The sequence below is a fragment of the Gobius niger genome (assembly GCF_951799975.1).
Source record: "Gobius niger genome assembly, chromosome: 3".
Taxonomy (NCBI): Eukaryota; Metazoa; Chordata; class Actinopteri; order Gobiiformes; family Gobiidae; genus Gobius; species Gobius niger.
Genome location: NC_136854.1, coordinates 25,863,977 through 25,885,472, shown reverse-complemented (window position 1 = coordinate 25,885,472; position 21,496 = coordinate 25,863,977). Strand labels below are relative to the sequence as shown.

The window sequence follows — 21,496 nt, the reverse complement described above, 5'->3', positions numbered from 1 at the left end:
ACTTCCCATGTTTTTTACTTGCTTGCTTACTCGCTGCCCCCTTTTTCCCTTAAAGGTCCTATATCATGCAAAATCGACTTTTTGGAGCATTTAGCCATGTTGTAATTCTATTTCCTTATCAAAAACACCCCCAGAGTGGTTTGTGGCTTCATTCACGCAGTTCTCAGCAATCCTCCTGAATCCTGCTCTCTGAGCAGCTGCTCCACCCTCTGCTGGAAAACGACTGAGTTGTGACGTTTTTTACGTCATAGTGTCAAACAGGAAGAGCACAACTTCTGTAATGTAATGCCTTACGACCTGATTTTAATTTATAAAACAGCTTAAAAAAAAGAAAGAAAAATTATTTTTTTAAAAGGAAGAAAAAAAGCAAGGCCGTGGGAACCCGGGGTGCTGAGGGTGCTGCAGCGGAGGATGGTTTACGTATTGCAGGCAATATTAATACATAGGAAATAAACACAGAACAGGCATTTTAGGAGGAAACCCTGTCCCTCAGCACCCCCTAATCAAAATATGTTCCCACGGCTCTGCAAAAAAGGAAGCGCTTCCAGGTCAGGGCTGAAAACAAACGCAAAACAAACGCACCCCTGAGTGTCTTCTAAACTATTTTGGACACACCTGTTCTTTTTTCTTACCTAACGATATTAATGTCACGAAGAAAAGCGTGTTTGGCTCCGAGAGGTGCAGGACTTTCGCCAGAAGTTGGAATTTCTTTCCGGGATTCAGCGACTATCAGCCAAAATAGTGTTTTTCTGTGACTGTCTCTTGATGGATGTTTGGTGAACCTTCTCAAAGTGGATTAACTGTTATAACCAACGCGAGTCCCCAATGTGATGGAGAGGCCAGGACAGAGCGGTGGTGAGTCAAAACGTGTGTTAGCTTGTGTGTTAGCCATTTATGAAGCTGTGTTGCAGATGTCAACTCCTTATAACTGTAATGTGAAGTAACTTCACTTATTGCTGTGATATTTATATTTATTTTACTGCTAATAATGCATGGGCAGATCCGCTCGGAGAGAGTGGGCGGAGTTAACTGAATCGAAGTATCTTGTCTTCCGGGTTTGCAAAAAATAGTACTCCATAGTGGTAGAGGTACAATATACCATACAAATGCCTATACTTTACTTTGGGATGGCTAAAATAGCATGATACAGATCCTTTAATTTACTGACGGAGCAGGCTTTAGGACCTTGGATTAGCTGTTTTGTGATTTGAAATAGTGAAATAGCAGAAAAAGCCACTCAATTTGCACCACATGACGTTTGTTCAGAGCATTCAGATTTCCATAAACACCGCCATGAGGAGTAAAGCCCTCGAAGGCGCCATCTCACTAGGCAAACATACCTCAGTTAGCGCAGCAGCAATACACTCCATTATTCAAATGTGCCGATAAACGCAGCCCCATATTGTGTGACTGTTTTTACCACTGGCTTTTTTTCTTCTTTTTTTAACTCGATACAACTATTGCAGTTTTGGGGGGAATCTGCGTACCAACATAACAAAAGGTGAAAAGAGTTATTACACTATTTATCTCCCCTTTGCAGCGATTCATTGTGGAGTTGATGACCCAAATCTAAGTCCCAGCGCTTCAGAGGTATCGAAAGGGGGTTTGGAGTGCGTGAGGCTTTGTGAGTTGAATAACAAAGGTAATGTTTTGCATCTGGGGACTGGGGAGAGAGCCACCTGTTCCCACACTTGTATTCATGAATGCCTCCACATAACTGCAAGTGCAAGCAACCATGACTGGACACTTCAGAGAGGCTGCACATTGCATTTTCTTGACTTTTTTTTTTTTTTCTGCAGCGTGGTGACTTTGACCTCACACACACACTCACCCAACACTCACAACACTCACAGAGACGCAGTATCAAGGCCTATACTTATTCAGTGATAAAAGGCAAGCCAGAGGGAAGCCAGTAATTGAACTCCACTGAGCGGAGCTTGAAAGCAGTGTGCCGTATCAAGCGTAATAACAAAAAAGTTATTATTCACCACAAGACAAAAAGGAACAGTATAAGCAAATACACAACGCCATCACAGCACTGGATAAATGTCACTAAATCATGATTCATGACCACATGCTTTGTGCTGGAGGTCAATCAAAACCTTTATATATATATATATATATATATATATATATATATATATATATATATATATATATATATATACACACACAGTGGGGAAAAAAAGTATTTGGCCAAAATCCAATAGAATGTCTATGTGAAAGTGACCAAATACTTTTTTTCCCCACTGTATATATATATATAAATATATATTAAAAAATACGGCCAGGCCTTGCTAGTCTCCACATTTGATGTTCTGAGATTATGAGTTATTACAAAGTAATGTCCACCCAAGTCCCTCTAACCCGTCACTCACTATGGAACCCGCACTAAGTAGAGCAGTGGTTACCACCCTTTTTACTTGATGCCCCCCCTGCGCATGCTAAAAATAATTTCAAACAAACTGCAATTGGAGTGTTTTATGCACCCGTACTCCTTTCTCAGTCATATCTGATGATTTTTACTCATGACCTGACCCTTTGACCAGACAAAGCTCTGAGCCTCTGCAATCCCAGAACCTACTCGCTGCAGTGTCCAGAAAGGAGTGAGCCTGTTGTCCAGAGCACCAGCAGAATGAGCGGCTAGAATAGAATTCAAGAGACGAGACGAGAGTGGAAGATTTATGGATAAATATTAGGGGTTCAGCTCTCTCGGTTTGGTTCACGGTACAGGACCCACGGTTTGGTGCATCATGGTGCAGGTACAATATAAGAAATAATAAGTTGGTTTTGAAATGAAATAGCCTAATAATCGTCATTAGACAGTGTTTATAATCGTAGAATAAATTTGGCAATGCTTTCAAAGCTGTTTATAATAAAATGTACCTCTGGGGTCACAATACGTGAAAGCAAAATAGCAAAGAAATGGTAGCGCACTGAAGTGAAAAAAAGAAAAAGCAGTGCAGTGCAAGCCATGCGCTTGTTAAGTGGTAGTTTCATTTTCATTTGTCTGCGCCTCTGACATTACGCAGCGCACTGGATTAACCACAGTCATGGTCATCTGCAGGAGAAACTGAAACAAAGACACGCGGGAGCGTCTACAGCCTGAAGTTTAGCGGTAAGTGACGATGACACACATGGCCCTGTTTGGATACGCGCACACACGGCAGTCAGAGCTCATTCACTCGCACTGTTGTGACGCCGGGTTGTCCTTGGATAGCAGTAATGCACTGCGGTCTATATTGACCCGTGGCCAATGGGCGCGGCCGGTGGGACGGTCACGTGGCGGCCGCCCACGGAGTTCTGGGAAATAAAAATGGCGGTGCTCTATGGAGCTTAAGCCCCGCCCACCCGGCGATTGCGGATTATATTATAGATATATTTGGCTATATTTTGTTTGGAACAATCTCATGGGGTAATTGCTAAATGCATCACCTGCCCTTAGTACGTGTCAGCTACTACTTGCTCCTGACTGACGCCACAAGTAAGCCTGTCAAGCCTGTAACAAATTTGACGTTCGATATACGTGACATTACAACTTTCTAAAGAGCCTATTGTTTAAAATTGAGGTGGAGGGCAACTGACGGTAACTGTGGTAACTGACAAAATGCATATTTTTATGTCTTTGTTTTTTGGCTCATATCTCAGTCATTACTGGAGAAATCCACATGAAACAAAAACTGTAACAAAGTTCATTATCTCTGTTCATCTAAGTTCATCTATCTGTCAGCACATAGCAACTAATGTCCAATTATTTTCTCAGAAAAACGTCAAAAAGTGGTGACAATATGGGAAAACGTGAGCGTGATGTTGTCCAATAGAAAGGACTTACAGACATAAAAATAATATCACAAGTTTGTGAATCCAATCACGATCAAATACTAATGAGGAAAAACATTTGTCAATTTTCGTTTTGGAGATTTCTTACAAAAACTGCATTTGTCCCATAGAGTTGTATTGGCCCTGCCCTCCATCTGACATTATGACATCATCACATTCTAAATTGTGATTGAGGCAGGAAAGTATTGCGATAAACGATATTATTGACTCTAAAGATACTGGATTCTGTCAGCTCTTCGGTATAAACAGTAAACTTTTGTTCTAAAAGTGCATCATCATGTCCTAAAATACCACCATATTGAACCATAAGTCGATATTGTATTTACCGTGACTATTACTATTACTGACCATTACTATTGACCACTTTCATACTTGTGACATGTATCATGCTCAGGAGAAATGATAATGAGGTAATAGTATCATTTTCTCTGAAGCAGACTATACAGTAATACCACAGCTCCTTTACATGCACACCAGTTTAAACCAAGTTTGAAGGGTGATGAAGATCAGAGTACAGAGCTTGTTGCATAAGCAAATAAACTTTGAAATATTGACTTTCACACTTTCTACCTCCCGCTGTTGTAGCCGGCGCACATCAGAGCCGGCTCACTCACAGAGGCTTCAGATACATTCAGATGGCAAGGAATGAATCCACAATGACTTCGGCAATCAGTCTGAAGCCACATACTGCAGTCTGAGCACACATGCGCACACAGCAGCACTGTCTCCTGCAGCAACAGTCCACTCCTGCACACTACGTTTGTTTATGATCGTGCTGTAAACCCATGATGTGTCTGCAGTAGCTATTTTAACCAGAGATAATACCTTTTCATGTTAAACTAGGACAATGAATCCGCACTAATCCAGGTCTAAGCCATAAATATTGCATAAATGTTTAAAATGAACCCGTATTTAACATCAGTATCAATCCAGTCAAACTTATCACAATATGGACAGCGAATATGCCAACATAACTGATCTTTGGGCAATATATTTTTCTGCCCTTAGACCTACACCACCATGCAGCCTGCCAATTGCTGTGAAACATAATCTTCTTCCCAGGAAGCAATCTTCAGCAGTTCACTTTAATCTCAATTCAGCCTTCACAGCAATACATAACAACCCCAGCTGTTATTATTGGAAGACATATTGATTCCTTGTTACTGAAACCTCATTGATCTGTTCCTGTGGATCGTGTGTGTGTGTGTGTGTGTGTGTGTGTGTGTGTGTGTGTGTGTGTGTGTGTGTGTGTGTGTGTGTGTGTGTGTGAGGGGTGCAGTCATTTATCCCTGAGGAGCCACCTCGTGTGCAGTACATAGCTCCTCATAATAGATGATTTCCCTTTGTCAACGGACTGTACACTGTGTGTCTGTGCCATGAAATAAAGCTCAGCAGGTACAAGACATCCACAGAGGCAGGGTTTCAATGATGGAGGGAATTTACACTGTCTATTTTTTACGTTAGCTTCAAAGTGAAAATATTAAGAGCTAGAATTCTGAAAGGATTGGTCATGAACTTTCATTACAATCATAATTAAATCCATGGTCGAGCAGTATGGTGTTTTGTAACTAGAGATGCAGCGATCATGCTTTTTTGCTACCGATACCGATACTGGGGCTTGAGTATCTGTCGATGTCTGATATTTAAAGATATCAAGAGACTTTCTTTAAAGGCACACTGCGTAGAATTTTACTAGCATTTATTTTATGATAGATCATTTCATCATTAGAAAAAAACCTCATGAGTGCACAAACAAACATGTGTTTTTGCTGTGAGTCAGTAAAATTTGAGATTAAAATAGGTTAGGTCCTCATCCAAATCAATTCTTTGAGTATTCCCTGCAGTAATAGTATTTTTCTGTGTCGAGCTGGTCAATATGAGCATGTTTTGCACAGTGTAGTCCAAAATGTTATGCAGTGTACGTTTAAAGTGCCTTTCTCTGAGTGAAAATTTACTGTTTTTTACTCTTTTCTCCATTTTAAGATCAATAAAGTATTTTTTTTTAATGTCATGATATTACAGATCAATTATCAATTATATAAACTAATGGATAAACATTAAACAAGAATCGCTGGACTTTTCTACACTAATTAGCCTTGGGTATATGTCAGACTTTAGGTTACATTAACACGAAATAACACACATGAAATGATCTGATCATTACAAATATGTTATATCAGTTATTTCTTAAACTAAAATACAAACACTTGGCTTGGCAGCAGTGGTTATTTTAGTAGTTTATAGTTTTTGACCCAGCCTCGATAAGTTTTTGTTAGCCTTAGCATACACCCGCTAGCTTTAGCATGCTATTGCGAGCGCAGAATTTTGCGCAGCGATCAAAAAGTACATTTGCGCAGGTTAAGACTAACTTGGTGATTGAATTCTCCATGTCCGTAGCTTTAAAACGCTATACAACATGCCCATATTCACTTAGATTTCAGTGGTAAAAGTTGTGTTTTTAAGGCGTTGAGAGCCAAAACTAGTTCAGTATTGGATATTTGTAGCCGATACCCGATATCGTATTTTTCCCAGTATCGGCTCTGATATCTGATACCAGTATCGGATCGGTGCATCCCTATTTGTAACTGTTTAAATGACAGTCAATCACGTGGCAGTAACAGTTTTTATGGAGTTTGGACTTTGGAGGATTAAAATGGAAACTATTGTGATGAATCATACTGGGGTGGAAAGCATTCATGTGGTGTTCAAGCGGAGGTTTATTTTTCATCTATCTCGTGAGCTGTTTTGGTAAAATAATAATAATTTCAAAATCAAAAGTCGAGATAAAATTAAAAAGAGGAAAGCATTTTATTATTCATTGACTACAACTATATGCATCAGCATGAGTGATGTTTGAACTGTTCAGCAACTGTAACTAACATTAGTACAGCTGCTACGACTGCCAATACTTTAATTATGTTTACGCAAGAATTCCTCTGCTACTGCTGATAACTGCTTATCTCACTTTGTGACCTGATGGTTCACTTGAAATATTTAGCTCAAAGCATGTTGAGCACTGGTTAATGCAGTTCCTATATAATCTATAAGCAAGTCACATACTGTCCCCATTTCCTCAGTACAATGCAGAGAATCATTCTCATTCCAGTCAGGCCGGTGCGGATGGCATGTCCATATATCAGCTCCATGTAAAGATTGTTTAATTAATAGTGCTTAGGCTGTAGGCGGTTTGATGGAGATGCCACCTCCCTCGTTAACCCGCCACCTCATCACCAGGGCAACACGCTCTTATTCTTTTTATGTCTCAAGTTGAAAAGCCACACCAAACAATGCCATCTCAGAAAATAATGTAAAATGACTGTATACAACATCTGAATGCAGACAAAAGAACAAACGGCTTTCACATAATAATAGGCTGGGGTGGAAATGGCGTTAAAGGCTGAGACACACTGTTGTTATAAATGGCTATGCCCCAAAAGCAACTATTTAATTTAAAACAAACACAAAAATGCAAGTGCTCCTAATGATTATCGGCCAAAGTGTATTTGGATATGAAGAGTCAAATTCAGCAACATCTGCATGAAGGTCACAGAAGCCTCTATGGGCTGTGAAATAAAGCCACGTGTGTGAAACTTTGGTTGTTTGATATGAACACCCCTGTCGTCGACAGCAGTGCTCTGGGTGCCTCCTCTCATGGGTTCATATCCCCACTATTAGCACCGCCCTGAAGCGGGGGAATTATAGCGTTTGCTAATTTACTGTACAGCAATATGTTGTGTGTTCAAACGGTCAGTGTGATCAAGTGAGTAATTATGTAAATCATACAAAACTAGCATTAGCAAATTCCTCAGATTAAGAGGACAAAGGTCATGGCTGTGTTGAAGATATGGAAAGCACAGAGAATTACTCTGAGGATTATCTCTCTAATCACTTTAATTCCAATTTAGACCCAAGTATCATTTTATTTGATATCTTTAATCAACATTTATTCTTTAGTGACCTGACTCTTCATATGTTATAAATAAAGATTAATTAGTTTGTTTATTGCACTTGTACTATGAGTACTGAGTAACTGTTTGACCATTAAAGACTTAAAGATTTACTCACTGTGGAATGCAACACGCCAACATACCATATGCTAAAACCTATTCTAATTAGTAAAATAAAAAAAAGTGAATCAAGTACTGTACATGTACTTCAGTAAATGTAACTGAGTACTACTTGTCTCTGCAAATGATTAATAGTACCAATTTTATGCAAGCATACATTTTTTACAACAGGTTATTGCAAAATGTTCTCATTATTATAAGGTGAATTATTACATAATGAGGTTACATTACACAATGAATGGAACATTTTACAAGATTTTGATCTATTATCACAAAATCTTGTCTTGTTCCAAAATGCAGGTCTACACACCCTGAGAAATATTGTTATTCTCTTTGCTAAATTAATACTCAACACCTACTATAAATCTATCAGACTGGGGCCTTAAAAGTGACCTGAAATCTATTGACGCAAAGCTATTGTAAAATGACCCCAGATCTCTATTACAGCAGAAAATGAGATGCTCAAATAATGACCTGTGGTTCACTATTATGAGTTAAAGCATTAAATTAAGGAACTTAAGATTGTGGATTCCTTCGGTCTCTGACGGCACCAGGGAGCACATGATAAGGAGCCCAGAGCTGACAATGAAAGAGTCAGATATTATGGCATTACAGGCTGGTGGCATAGTGGAATAGGCATTTAAGAGAGAGAGAGAAAGATATTCAGCCTATACATTAAAGATAATCAAACAAACAAAACTTTCTGTTCAAGTCAGTTTGAACCCTGCTCGTAGAAGTTTTTTATTGATCCAACCACAGATGTAAATTGCAATGTGCCACTCCAATGCACAAAGACTTTCTCAATGTTGTATCATTCAGAATGAGCTTTATATCTTCTCTCACCATGAAATAACGGTTTAATGTTTTACCTGTTGATTTAGTAGAAGATGCTGCTATTTCTAACCCTCCTGTGTGATTTTAATCAGCTATTTTTATGTCTTTGTTCTCAGGTAAGCGGCCATGTCTGTTTTGGTACGGACGGATGATGTAATTCTTTGATGCTGTCATTCAATCACGGCCATCGGAACTAAAGGACATGCAGTCTTTCTGCCCCGTAGCAGAAATGAAACATGTAGTCTGGCTGGACAGGTAAATCAGAGCATAACTCAATTTAAGCATAATTCTATCTTGCAATCGTAGATAAATTGTGCATGACTGTTGAATAGTTGTTGACCCTTTCTTTCAATGCAAAACAAATAGGTGGTCTCAGAGAAGCTGAGAGCAGAGCGGATCTGTTGTAAAGGCAATCTCGAGCCAAACTAGCCTCACTTTCAGTTCTCTTTTTGGCACGAAGAAAGGACACCTGCTGAAGGACAGGACATTTGGATTATGCCCTGATGGCAAAATGGATCACTTAATATATCATCAAAGCTTAGTTAATCTCTCGTCTGCCCCTTTCTCTGCTGCCGCTGCACAGTAAAGGGCTGATCTCAACCGCCTGGAGACAAGTTGGCGCCTCGAGCCGCCGCTTGTCACGGAGATGTCTCCGAGACGTCGCGGTGACGTAGTTGGGTGAGCAATCCGAGTTGCAACGAGTTTGCTGCGACTTCTACTTGTGGCAGTCGCGGCGACATGTACTCCAGTGAGATGGGCCTTTAACGCTTCACATGCATCTCATCTTGCACGTAAGCCTGACAGTATTTTACCATGAGAAAGTGAAGTGACCATCTCCTAACATGAGGGAACATGCCTGCGTGTTGCCGCCTTGACAGGGCTCTGATCGCTTGATGCCCTCATGGGAACAGCAACAAAGAGAACATCTTTGCAAATGTAAGCAAAGATGCAGCCAGAGAGGGAACAAAGAAAAGAACAAAGTTAACTTGTTCCCATTTCTCCACCATTACTTTAACAAATGCTGAATTAAGAATATATTTTTCTACTAAAGAAAGATACAGAGACATGGAGATTAGCAAAGTGGTTCAAAAGCCCACAAATACTTAAAAACTTAAAAACGGACAAGGAAGCTATGCTTGCTTTACGCTACGTATGCAAGCGTTAGCGAGTGTCGTTTTCAATTCTACAAAACATCCATGTGGACCCGATTTTGGCTTATAATAGTCATAGTCTAAAAAGAGTGAAACATTGTGATTCCCAGGAGAGGTTTTCTTCCCACTCGGCTACGCCATGCCCCCTTTTTAAAGCGCGTTGCCATCTGTATCTATGGTAGTTACGTGGCTGATGGTCCGGCTTTTGAAGCGAGATAATGTGAACAAGAAAAAACAGCTGATACTAGAGTGGTCATGGGTCGGTTCACAAGGCGCTCCAACACACAGACCAGAAGAGATGGATGTGACGCAAAGACTACAGTTGACATACAGCTGCGCACGTAATTTGACCATAATGACCTTGAATTGAATTTATAAAAAGGAACACCAAAAGAGATGCTAAACACAACATAACAAAGAATGAATTCATTTCTTACTCACCATGGTCCAAACTGTAATCATGTTCCCGCAGGCCTCACCTTTCACGCACACTGAGAGGAGTCCTAAATATGTTGTGTCATGCTGCTGCAGGTCTGTTTTTAGAAGCGTGGAGCAGGTTGTTCTGATAAAGAGCGCACGTGGTTTGTTGAACTTTCATTGAAAATGTCACAATTACAGGGATCAAAATGACACAGGGACAGACTACAGAAATAAAATGCTGCTGCTGTTGTTTCATTGTTTAGTTTCCAAGCAGACTCAGGTGGGACACACCCCAAAAAACATTTGTCAAAAATACAAAAGCCAACCAAAAATATTGGAATAGATTTGACATGGCACAGTAATGACTGTAAGTAAACATATCAGTGCGAGAGAGAGAGGGAAAGGCAACTGCCGAAAACTGTTATTGCTTTCTGATAGATTTAGAGTAGTAAAGCAGAGCTTGCAGTTTGTTGCCGTCAGCAGTAAGAAAGTGTAAAAAGGCAGTCCATATGGTCCATTTGTGAAAGGCTGGCTCAAAGCAAACTCAAATGGACAGTAAAGTCACCTTGGCCGGGACTTCTGAGAGAAGTCAAGTGCATAATGTGAAAAGTAGTGTGCGTGTATCTTGACATCTGTGGCTGTGTCAGGGGCCTTTGCTCTGATCCCCCCTCTCCTCCTCCCAGGGAGCAAGGGAAGGATCAGTCCTTCTTCAAAGTCTCTCTTTCATCTCTGCTCCATCACACCATCCTCTGGGGCCGGACCAGGGGAACGCACCGGCAACATAGCTCTACTCTGGCTTTTTATACATCCATCTCCTCCCTTGTTCTTCTCTTTCCTGCTTCCCTCTCCTCACTATGCGTCTGGGCGCTGTTAGCCTGTATTGACCTGAAAGTTTTTCATAGCTAACTGTGGTTGTTTCCCAACTTTACCGACACAGTGGCACAGAGGTAAGTCTTGCCTCACAGCACAAAAGTCCCCGGTTCGAAAAAACATGTACAACAGGCTCTCATACTGAGATTCTGAATCCAATGAAACTTTCCTGGTTAAAAAGGCCATTTATGTTATCATGCTTTTTTTTTTCCAAAGGAATATTGGCAATAATGGTAGAATGCAAACAAAGGTCAGTGACATAAACCAAAAACTTAACTTCTATACCTTTTTTTTTACGCCATGTTTATGCTACCGTCTGTTTGCTTGTCCCCAGATTGGATGAATAGGGAGGGCAGCTTCAGAAAGGAAATCTTAAAAAAAAAAAGTCACATGAACGTGAAGTCAACATAGAAATCACTGCACACCTAAAGGCAAATTAAATGCAATGGGGTTATACGACTTCCGCATTCTACTAAATGAGTAATTCACTTCCGGTCACCGTGTTAATTAAAAGGAGCAGCTAAAAACACTGTTACATGTTTTACACGTTGTAAAGCTTGTCAAATTAACTTAACTGCATAGAGCTACAAATTCTTCACTGCTCAAACGAGAGATTCCAACAGGAAATGTCACGTATTTATTAATAGCTAATCATAGCTGTCGTTAAGCTGGTTTTAGCCGCCTCACCTGACGCACTTTATTTAAATTCATGTACTGCTCACGGACATGTATTTGCAACAATGCACAAGAGCCAGTTTAAATAAAGTATATTCAACAGAAGACTTCAAAGTGACGCGTTATTGATTTAACCGGACTATTACGATGCTGTAGATCTGTTCTTCTTTTGGACGACTTAAAGCCTGTTTTGAAGCCGAACACACACTGCCTCTGGATACGATTTTCACATGTTATATGTATATTTCACTGTAGGCTAAGCTGAATTTATGAAACTAAACTGGTCTAATCTGTGTAGCCTGCTGTGGTGGAGCTGCCTGTGCGTCAGGACGAACCCTAACCTCCGGCTCACATTAACTCCGGTCCGGGTTAAGTCCTGATCCAGTCCGGGTTTGTCCCAAACTACCACTAGCAGTGAGTCTGGCTGACATGGTGAGCAGCTCCGCCGGCTCCGGCGTCAGGCACAGAAACAGCACTCGCGAGAACAGAAGTGCACGTGCGTTGCCCTCTTGGTGCGGGTTCACGTGATAAGTAGCCCCGTGTACTATAGGTAGTTTTTGTAAACAAAATCCGTATTTGCCAGTACACCGACTCTCCCCCGTGAAGTGGATGCTTTGCAACACACTAGTGCCTTTATGTCACTGGCAATGGAGAAATGTTTACATTTCCGACGTTACACGCGTGTACAAGTGGTAAACGAGACCAGATAGGTAGTGAGAAGACAGATTTTATTTTGAAATACACCGGATCTCCTTTCCTCACGAGACCCGACTTCCTGTTTGGCTCATGTTTTTCTGTCAGCTTGATCCGCAGGGCTCCGGCCTCCGGCAAAAATAGACTTCTCGCGGATTCTTTTCGTTTGCCACCGGATGGCCTCGGCAACCGGACCTGGAGTGTGAGTGTGCAACATTGGTTTTAATTACTTTCTAAGTTCACGGAGGCCGGACCTTAAACGGATTTCATGTGAGCTGGCCGTAACACAGTGACCGGAAGTGAATTACTCATTTAGTAGAATGCGGAAGTCGTTAGCGCAGAACCCTAGCCTGGCCTTAGCGATCCGTAAACTCCGGTCAAATATAATTTCCCTATATGTTACGTCTGGGTCTGATCTCAGTGGCCACGTTACATCGGTTGAATTTCAACCTACCATTCAGCGAGCGGGGGAGGCGGGTGTTGTAGGAGACTTAAACATTTGCTCTGGATTTGCTGGTTGTTGTTTGGCAATGGTGGCGGATACAAAAGTAAAGGAAGCTCTTCAATCCGTTCTGGCTCGGCTCCCAAATATATTTCGAAATTGAAATTGAAGGCTGCTGTCCCCAAGAGTTAGCTTGCTTCACTCACTCGGGCGCATTACATACAGTACGTCATGACCAAACGCTAGCAATCGGGTAAAATCAGATCCAATCGTTTCAAGGAGTTCAGTTCACCCCTCCCATCTAAAAACTGAGCTCAATTGTGAAGATCCAGGCCCTCTGTATGAAATGAGTATGAGGATATGGTAAGACCAGGCTAGCATAACCCCAATTACAGCCCATTTCAAGAAAAAAGCAAAAGGTGAAAAATTATGTTATTGGCAACAAATTGCCAACTCATGCTCCATACATCTCATCAGTCCAGTCATATTCCAATCTGCCCGCAACAAATTAACAATTATTTATCATCTGTTACTTAACAAGACAACTCTTACATCTAATTGCTCCAGCGCCAAACCATTTGTGTGATGAGTACGCGGCATAAGGGGCGGAAGACACCACACGTCTTTGCTTATTCTCTGTAATATTTTCAACATGACTGCGTTCCATAATTACTTCCATTAGCCTGCGCGGCCAGTTTGCACTCAGACTAAGCATTGTTTTATTTGCTGTGTTGGTAATGAGAGCATCCATTAACCTCCATCAGAAACCTGTCACGACTGATCCATCAGCTGTGCACGGTGTTTACATGTATTTTTAGCCTTGATTAAACCGCGGTGCATCCTCGTCGATACAGTCTGGTCAGAAGACGCTGAGGCGAGGTGTGGGTGGAAGCATACTTTGCTGTAAACGCTGTACAATTGTGTGTGTTTCTCCTGTTTCAGTTGGGAGACGCCAGCCCCGGGGATTGGACTAAATGTACCCTTCAGAGTCCCAAAAGTGTACGGAAACGCTGGCGTAATATAAACCTGCTAATACTGTTTTAAAAAATGAAGGAGCATTCAAATCCTGGAAGATGTCTATCACTGCCACAAGTTTCTAAAGTACCTTTCGCTGGTGCTACAAAAAGCCCTGCGTCGCCATTTTTGGGACTTCAGACATGCTCGAATGTTCCAAAGACCAGACTTGCCCTTTATGACTTGAGACCAATGACTTGTAACATTACATTTATAATTAATGAATGAATTCAGTGTAACTGATGCAAAATGAAAGGAACAAAAAGTGTTTACATATCCTTTTAATTTGATAAAGCACTTAATTTTCCTCCGATCTCCTTTCTTTTTATTCAACTGGAACATTTTTTTTCACTTTGTCTATTAGGTATATAAGCTGAACACTTTGGCATGAGATAAAAAAGACATAGTTCAATATCAAGTCATAGGAATAAAAATGTAATTATAATGATTACGCTGACTCATTGTACAGCCACACTGATGCCCTTGCTGAAAAACACATCGTCTAATTATGTTTTAGAGCAGCGTATCTTCCTGTCACAAGGGGACACGGACACTTTGAGTGCGATCCAAAGCCCAGAAAAATGCAGGGGCATGCAACTGATGCATAATAATAATAATAATAATAATAATAATAATAATAATAATAATAATAATAATAATAATAATAATAATAATAATAATAATAATAATAATAATAATAATAATAATAATAATAATAATAATAATACAATGATGATCAGAGGGACTGATTTGCTATGATACAGTGTTTAAAAAAAAAAAGCTAAAAAAGTAAAAAGTTGCAAAAATGTAATTTCTAAAATATTTGAGTGTGATTTACGATTATCCCAAATGGATATTTCAAATTAAACACTGTATTGTGATGTGTAATACATCACTAAAATATATATATTTCTAAATACTTATTTATTGTTTTCAAGCTGTACAGGAACTGTTTGGCAAAAAGGGAGAAAAAAAGAGTGCATAAAGATGTGTGATTTGATTTTTTTCCCAAAGCATTATCTGCTAAAGTCCCAGTGTCTGCTGATTCTGTCTATGGAGCTTGAATAGTTTGGGCCAAAGCAGCTGTGATGGAGTGGAAGCTTGTTAGCGCTTTTCCCATGACACAAGCCACCCAAAGCGCTTCACACAGTGTAGGGGCTCTGTTCTTTAGTCACTCCACACACGGTGGTGGTAAGCTACGTACGTATAGCTACAGTTTCCCTTGGGGTAGACTCACAGAAGCGCGACAGCAGACATCTGCTCCAATGCTCCCTTAGAAGCAGATCGATATGGGTTTTTCTAAGGTTGATGCCGATATTTTTGACCACGATTTTTCCAAATCTTACTAGCGCTGGCAATTTGTGCGGCGATCAAAATGACATGCAGCATGTCCATGTCTGTACTGACAGAGGTTTAGTGAAACTTGTGTTCAACAAACTTGAAGGTATTTTCATTGCAATATTTCTAACCTCCCCGAGTTGTGAGAGGACTTGTTTAAAAGCCCTGACTTTGCTCTTTCCTAGGGCTGAAACAACTAATCGATTAATCAACAACTAATCGATTATTGAAATAGTCGACAACTATTTTAGTAATTGAGTAATCGTTCTCTAGTAAACACAGACTCTACAGGATCTGTAGAGTTTTGTAAATTATTATCTCATCCAATCAAAAGCAGAATTAGCGCCAAGGCTCTCTAACAAACATTTACTTTAAGTCTACTCTATCAACATGTCCTCAAGCGACGCCACTTTAGCTTTATGTGATAAAAATTTAGAATTTTCATACATCATTCACAGCCAAGCGATTAATCGCGAAAATAATCGGTAGATTAATCGATGACCAAATAATCGTTAGTTGCAGCCCTACTCTCTCCAATGCAAAAAACGGGTCCCGGAAATATCTTTTTTGGCGCCAGATCAGCTGATAGCCGATATTGTAAAATCCCCAAATATCGGCCCGATTTATCGGCCGGCCAATATATCCATTCATGCACACATCCAGTAATCCTGGCCTATTGTAAATGTTTTTAGTGGTAGGGAAAACCGGGGTAGCCCGAGGAAACGTCCCCGTCCAGCCGGGGATTTGAACCCAGGACATTCTTGCTTTGAGGCAAAGCACTAACCATGGCCAACTCACAAGCAGTAGGTTGTGGGATCAAAGCTGCCACTTGTCTGTCACATCCACCTTATTCCTGGGGTGGCTCCTGTAGGAACGAGGATGGGGGGAATTTCTGGTGAGATGCAGGAAGTCACTCTGAGCCATTGGTTTACATTGGTTTCCCGGGCGAGTTTTCATTTTACATAGCGGTTTATTTCCACATTTTACGATAATTTTCTAAACGATCAGCCTCCGTAACATTTGAAAAGATGTCCTTGCGCAGCTCTGGAACACGTTCCGCTGTTCGCAGTTGAATTAAAAACAGAGAAAGTGACATTTGTGGCTCTGGAACATGCAGTGTTTGGAACATGCTGAAATTGGGCTTAAACTGTGACATGTCTGGGGCGATTATGAATATGCTCAATGCTACTGACATACATTTACGAAGAAAGCCTTAGCCCACGGAGGTAAACACACACTGTTAACACACGACTGACTGACCTGCTCACACTGTGCGAGTGACATGAGACCGAGCCCCGTGAGGCGACACAAGCTGAACTGGGACTGAATACATTGCATTTTAAATGTCTTAGTTATACAAAGAGCATTCCAACTTTTTTTTCTGGTCGTTTTTGTGCAAAACCTTTGACCTGATTATACCACTGACATGGTCTTTTTCCGTAAATGCGGCGTATGTAATGAGGCATCGTAAAAAGACTGTAGCTCAGTTTAATCTGAACATGTGAAGATCTCCACAGATATTTGACCAATCAACATGAAACAAAAAGACATTTTTTGTGCTGACCATTCTCTAAGCCTAAAGTGTCATATCTGAGTAAAGTCTTTGTGAAAGATCGCAGAATTAGAAGATATCCACAGAGGTTGAGTGGAGACAACTTGGCCAACATGCCCACGGGTCAGAAAACTCTTCAACGGAGCGATTTCAGTCAAAACCTTATAGTTAGCAGATAATCACGGCTCGTAGTTTCGTCTCAGCTGTGACATCATGCCGGAAATCCCCCCCATCTTTCACGCAAAGGCTCATGGGGTGTAGGAATAAGGTGGATAAATACAACTCAGTGGGTCTGTTGTTTGACTGGGCACTCACTGACAGAAACTGAAATCGGCACCTATGGTCAGCACCTAGCACTCAGGACCACATATGCACTAAGCTTTTTCTTTAAGCAACTGGGCTTTTGCACACGTCTACAAGTCCACAACCCCTCGTTTTCCAAGCTCCACTGAAATGAATGATGGAAAGTGCAAAGTGGTGCACATGCTTCATGAAGGCTGAGGCGCTCTGGGTCGCTCAGCTTCTGCTATTGGTGTCGAACAAAGCCCCGGTAAAGTCAAGCGGATTATGTCCGAGAAGGAGAGAGTCAGAGTCAAAATCCATCGGCAGTTATGTTTTTACCAGTGTCCGTCCCCGAGCTGTGTCTGGAAGGAACCAGGGAAGTGTGAAAAGTTTTCTACTGCAAATATAATTCCGCCAATTTTTTTAATACCGTTAATTTCAATGTGTTACTGAGGGTTATTTTGCTTTTTGCAGGTATTTGGTACTTCTCTCAAACACATTTTGATCACTATGGTTACTCTCTCTCTTCCAAATCAAATAAAAAATGGCTGACACAGTCTCCATAAGACCCGTCCCCTCCTCGCCGCCCCTCGGTCCCGTTAAAAGCCTTAGCCCTGCCTGTCAACCATAGCACAACATCTCGATACAACTTAATTTTAAGCAAAGTATTTCACCAAGTCTTTACTGCCTTTAAAGATGTCATATTGTCATTCATCTACAAAATGATACTTATGTTTGATTGGTAAGTCTCTGTGCGTTAATATACAGAGCAGTGCAGTCTATGACTATATGGCCACCATTACCCTCAGCCACTTGCATAATATTAATGTCTTCGCTCTTGAGTTGGAGGCAATGTGTTCCGCACTAATGCTCACTCATTTACCAAGTAGGCTTGACTACTGAAGGCAATTTAGGGCTGAGTTTACCGCCTCAAAACTTGCACTACACAGAGGATTAAGTTAACTTTCTCTCCATAATTAACACAGCTTATATTATGAAGCGTTAAACATTAAGAGCCAGTAGTTTAGACTCCAAAAGTGTGCTCTTGTGATATGCAAACCAGCATCAACCTTGAAGAAATGTACTCAGTCACAGTATAATTATCAATTAACCCCAATGCAAATGTGCTGTTTTGATATGAGCACCAACAGATTGAGTTACAAGGTGATTTACTTCTCATTAATGATCCTAGAGTCAGCCCTTGATTGGAAATGCCACAAACACAGTGTCACACAAAAAGCACCTCCAAATCCAATGAAGAGAAATGAATGTGTGCCCTGACTGCAAGGGATATTGCAGGCAGATGCTGTGAAGAGCGTCCCAGAAGTCATCATAAAAGAAGATTAAGTTAGACTCTATTAATATGAAGGGTTTTACAGTGTAACAGGCTTCTTTTTTTTAAGAACCAAAACCAAAGCTTCTGTAATATGTGACGCAAACTTTAGTGTTTCGGTCTTATATGACCAAACCAGAAAGTCAATGTGCATAGTCCCTGACTTGTTTTGGTATTTGTCAGGACAATCTTGGAAAACGACATCTATACATGATTGATCTTGCACTGCCAGACTTCTTCTTTCTCATAAATAGCAGAGAATGCTGATCTGCACAATATTGCACTACTGTACATCACTCTATTCACCTGAATCTGCAGGTTAATACAGGTCAATACAAACTTATTTCTTCCATTTTGTATACAATCTTGTGACGATGAAGTACGTCTTTTTTTAAACTCTACCAATTCACGCTCAGTGCGGTGCAAGATACTTTCATTTCCACTCAGAAGTTGTGCCAAGTCTCATGGAGTCTGCCAGTCTCTTTCATCCTTTACAATTGTGCTTTCTGCAGGTGTGATGCCAGGCCTTAAATTCATTATCAACTGTCCCTAAGATGAGGAGCCAATCTGTCTGAGAGGTGTCTGAAAGGCTCCACAGCGGCGCACAGACAGGAGGAGTATACCAGCCTTCTCCCGTGAGTACGGCTTGTTTGTGTTTAGAGAAGACAAAGAGCGCTCAGTGAAGATGCAAGAGGCCATTCCCAAACATGTGCGGGGGTGACAAAAAAGGAAGAGGATATTTTGGCCATGACAGAATAAGATTGTAATGATATAAAGTGGCTATTCTGAGATTAAAGGCCATTGTGCTTATTCACAGCCGCACATGCTCAATGACACGAGGGTAAACAGAGCACACTGGATTTGTTACATTTCCCAGGCTTCGTGATCTATTTTCACAACTCTATTTAGCAAAAGTGACCAGTCAAAGGGATACAGTGTTGAATGAGGTACTGTTTCACTGACAGATGGCGCTATCTATATTTACTGTAACTACACAAAAATGAAAGTATCTAACAATATGTTACATCCCATTTTCTTCTCTTATAGCTTTGTTTCTGTCATGGTGAATATTATCCCCATTTTTCTTATTTGATCTATTTTCATTCTTTTTCTCTGTAGGATGCACCACCAATGGATAAAGGAACAGGAGAGATGCTGTGGGTGCAACAACAGGCTGACAAAGTGGCATTCACTAGAGACAACAGTAGACATTGCACATTGAGACATTTAAGCGGTGACAGGTTTGGTGCAATAGAAGACTGACAAGTGAAATAACGGGTGATGGAGGGCATTTCAGATCGTTGTCAAGTGTTTTTTTTGTGTGTGTCTTTGCCTTGTAAGACACCAGCAGCATTAGAGGGCGGTAACAGCAGCGCGTCTCTGCATGCGGCCCTTTGTCTGTGTTCCATAAGGGGAGGATGCATGCGCTCAATCAAGGCCCGAGACATGCGAATCTGGAAGTCAGTGGGGAACACTTTTCTGTTCTCCCCAAGAAGACGATGTATTAGCGTCACACTTGCAATGTTTCTTGAAAGATGTTCACCTGCAGGTGGCCAATTGGTTCATGTCTTCGCCAGCGTGTCCTCCTTTTGTACATGCTCAAGAAGAGCTGACACAATTAAGGCTGATGAGGGAATGCAGCGCAGAGAATGAGTCGTTATACTGTGTGCAGACATGGATCATTTCATTCAAAAAAGCACTACAAAGCTTAACCAACAAAGTCATTATTATTCATTTTTAGAATAAAATAAATGACAACCAATAATAGAGGTTATCAAACAAGACCAAGCGTGTTTTGCTCCAGCCTACAAATCATAACTTTTGTTCGATTTGGTTCATAATTTGCAGCCAAAGCAAATCCAAAATATGCAGAATGATTAAACTTCAAACTCACTTTCATGTGCACCTTCAGAAGAGAAAAGTTGGAGAAGTGCATTCAAAGTTGCTGTACTTCATGATTCATGTTGCCATAGTGACACGTGGCAAGGGTACAACCTTGAAACCTCTCTTCACTCCATTGGATTAGGATCCTAATTGTGACCTGTGGGGAACACTGTCCTTGTTCAGATAAAGGCCAAGGGTTGGCGGCTTTTTATAGGAAGCCATTTTTATAGCTGGCAGCTTTACAATGTCACTCTTAAAGGATATTTAGAGGAAGTAGCTGTGTTTTCAAATCTCGATACACAAGAATGAGCACAAATAGCTTGCCTACTTCCCACTAATGAAGCACCAATGACTGTACTTTTTCACTTTTTACAGGATCATTTCCCATTCGCTCGCATATGCTGGCTTGTATTTATCCTGTTCTACTGGTATAAAGGGCCCAGCGCACCAAGCAATTACTTCAATAATGAGAAGCTGTTTACTATTGTCTCGATCGCTCTATTGTTACGGAATTTCAAGGTTACCATTTTATACTGAGCATATTCCACCTCTCAGATGAAAAAAATAAAACTTTCAAGGTTAGGAAGTATTTCCAGTGACTCACCTGACGTTTTCCGTGAATATCAATGAGCTTTCGTACTCATGGAGTTATACAATCATAGATAATAGAGCTGAGAAAGAAGGCACAAACACAATGTCACCCAGTACACTCGAAGGAGTCTTAATTTCCTTCAACAGAAAGCAGGTGAATATTAACACATAGAATAAGTACATTTTTTAACTTGAGATAGGGAAACATGCCGGGATATTTCTTGCTGTTGTTTTGCCATAGAACACCAGATTGTGTTGAACCTCTCTCTGTAAATATCATATGATTTATGCATGCATACAGATTCTTTCTGGTCTTTGACATGGTGGAGTTGTCAAACTGAGTTGTAGTCTTTGGCCCCGGAGTCAGGGAGCTCCAGATTTGGTCATGGTGTTCTGCATCCTCGCAAGTCTGTCGGTTATCCTGGATATATTTAAGAGATATTTTCAGCGTTGCACAAAACGTCTGTGACGGTGTAAATGGAAAGTCAAAGGAACTCTTTGCTTCTATTG

At 40.8% G+C, this 21,496-nt stretch overlaps 1 protein-coding gene and 1 long non-coding RNA gene across 2 annotated transcripts in view; one reads left to right on the top strand and one right to left on the bottom strand.

Annotated features, from left to right (window-relative positions):
- Positions 1-21,496, bottom strand: part of LOC306961240 (zeta-sarcoglycan-like) — a 285,411-nt gene that overhangs the window by 211,076 nt on the left and 52,839 nt on the right. The window lies entirely within an intron of this gene.
- Positions 9,496-20,180, top strand: LOC306960740. The gene is made up of 3 exons (XR_013792697.1): positions 9,496-9,532; positions 19,024-19,146; positions 19,631-20,180. It is a non-coding gene; the product is annotated as an uncharacterized lncRNA (long non-coding RNA).